Source organism: Bubalus kerabau, chromosome 2 (genome assembly GCF_029407905.1).
Source record: "Bubalus kerabau isolate K-KA32 ecotype Philippines breed swamp buffalo chromosome 2, PCC_UOA_SB_1v2, whole genome shotgun sequence".
In the NCBI taxonomy this organism is placed as follows: Eukaryota; Metazoa; Chordata; class Mammalia; order Artiodactyla; family Bovidae; genus Bubalus; species Bubalus kerabau.
The window spans coordinates 35,304,673-35,307,687 of NC_073625.1; positions in this window are offsets into that span (position 1 = coordinate 35,304,673).

The following is a 3,015-nucleotide window of genomic DNA, read 5'->3' on the forward strand; positions in this document are numbered from 1 at the left end:
TAAGTCACCAAGAACACTTAATGTGTGTGTGTGTGTGTGTGTGTGTGTGTATATATATATATATCCTCAAAAATTGAGGAAATGACCACAAAGTATATTCTTATCACAACCTCCAGGAGTCAAAATTAATTCAGAACACAGTTTATCACCTATGATTTCATTTTCTTGACTTTGAACCACAGTCATGTTTTGGGCCCAATGGTTAATAATAGTTCATAGATTAATTATGTGTCTATTAATCCCTGAATTTTCTGCTTATCTGGAATACAGTTTCTGTGATAAACTGCTACAGATTCATTTATTGAAAGCCAAGAGGAAAAGTTACAGTAATTTCACTAGTGGGAACACCTAAGAGCATTCCCCAGGTGCTTACAGACTCTTCCTTTATTGAAATGTCCTAGGTGTGTACATTTGCAAAGTTGAGAACTGAGTGAAAAAGCAATTCTCCATCTCTATATTACAGTGACTAAAGTCATATTTCTCCTCTTCATATCTGGACCCTTTTAAAAAAAGTTCTTTATTTCTATTTTACAAATATTATAGGCTTCTAAGGATGCACATCAAATAATCACTGCCTAAGACCTTTCTGAATCCAAGGTCTTAGCCGTTTGAACTCTGGTCCAAATAATCTTGTGTAGGTAGGTAGGTACCAACGTTTGACTGTTACAACTTTGGGATCACATAAATGAAAAAAAAATTTGAGCATTACTTTACTAGTTTACACTTTACACTAGTGTAAAGTACAATTGTGTGGTAGTTTGAGTGCAATTGTGTGGTAGTTTGAGCATCCTTTGGCATTGCCTTTCTTTGGCATTGGAATGAAAACTGACCTTTTCCAGTCCTGTGGCCACTGCTGAGTTTTCCAAATTTGCTGGCATATTGAGTGAGGCACTTTCACAGTATCATCTTTCAGGATTTGAAATAGCTCAACTGGAGTTCCATCACCTCCACTAGCTTTGCTCGTACTGATGCTTTCTAAGGCCCACTTGATTTCATATTCCAGGATGTCTGGCTCTAGGTCAGTGATCACACCATCAAAATTATCTGGGTCGTGAAGATCTTTTCTGTACAGTTCTTCTGTGTATTCTTGCCACTTCTTCTTAATATCTTCTGCTTCTGTTAGGTCCATACCATTTCTGTCCTTTATTGAGCCCATCTTTGCATGAAATGTTCCCTTGGTATCTCTGATTTTCTTGAAGAGATCTCTAGTCTTTCCCATTCTGTTTTCCTCTATTTCTTTGCATTGATCACTGAGGAAGGCTTTCTTATATCTCCTTGCTATTCTTTGGAACTCTGCATTCAGATGCTTATATCTTTCCTTTTCTCCTTTGCTTTTTGCTTCTCTTCTTTTCACAGCTATTTGTAAGGCCTTCCCAGATAACCATTTTGGTTTTTTGCATTTCTTTTCCATGAGGATGGTCTTGATCCCTGTCTCCTGTACAATGTCATGAACCTCCGTCCATAGTTCATCAGGCATTCTATCTATCAGATCTAGTCCCTTAAATCTATTTCTCAGTCCACTGTATAATCATAAGGGATTTGATTTAGGTCATACCTGAATGGTCTAGTGGTTTTCCCTACTTTCTTCAATTTAAGTCTGAATTTGGCAATAAGGAGTTTATGAGCTGAGCCACAGTCAGCTCCTGGTCGTGTTTTTGCTGACTGTATAGAGCACCTCCATCTTTGGCTGCAAAAAATATAATCAATCTGATTTCAGTGTTGACTGTCTGGTGATGTCCATGTGTAGTCTTCTCTTGTGTTGTTGGAAGAGGGTGTTTGCTATGACCAGTGTGTTCTCTTGGCAGAACTCTATTAGCCTTTGCCCTGCTTCATTCCGTACTCCAAGGCCAAATTTGCCTGTTACCCCAGGTGTTTCTTGAATGGCATCACTGACTCGATGGACATGAGTTTGAGTAAACTCCGGGAGTTGGTGATGGACAGAGAGGCCTGGTGTGCTGCGATTCATGGAGCACAGAATTGGACATGACTGAGCGACTGAACTGAACTGAACTGAATGATGAAAATATATGTAATATGAAATATATATACATAAGGTAAAAGTTATTATGGATATAAATAATATTATTAATGTTTCTATTTTTAATTCATTTAAAAGATCTGTTTAACATAATAATGTTCACAATTTATTTGATGTTTATAGCATATGGATAAATGAAATAATTGACTGCTACATCAAAAGAGACTGTACATCCTATACTGTGAATTATAAGATAACCATTTAAAAATTTAAAATTATAATTAATGTGCTGACAGGAATTAGAATGAAATCATGTAAAATGTTCAATTAAAAGAAGTCAGTTGAAAGGAAAAAAATTAAACAAATCTGATTAATTAAAACATGGTTAAAAATACTGGATATTAATAATCCCACTCTATAAATGATTATTTTAAATGTGAATGCCACAAGTTTAAGACCTCAATTTTTATTAAAAACTTTATTTTGTTGGAACTTGTGGACACGTGCTAAATGCATAGCAATGCCTGGTACATGTAGCAACTGAGACACAGGACAGGCAGACTTTCTTCCTTCTACAATCTTAAAGGATTAATGTAGATCCAGTGGTACTAAGCCTGATTGCAGAGTACATTTCCTTTGACAGACAATTATTCTCATATGTGATAATAATATATAAAACAGAAATATTTGGGATATTTGGTAACCACTATATAACGTGAGTATCTCATTATTTCCTATTGATTAAGCACAGTTTTCAGGGTCATTTAATATGCAAGCAATTGAGTTGGAGTATTATGTTTTATTCTTTCATTACAAAAATTTGACCCCATTATTAGGGCTTCAACAGATTGTGTGAAACAATAAGCTTAAGTGTTTTATTTAGCAATAATGAAAGTGACTGAAATATGGAGAAATAAAATCTAACTTTATTTTGGACTACAATTAAGTTCTAGAATCAAGTAGAATACAGACACAGTTTACAAATGAAAACAATGTCATACTTCAGATGTGAGCTAATACTTTATGCTCAGAAATAA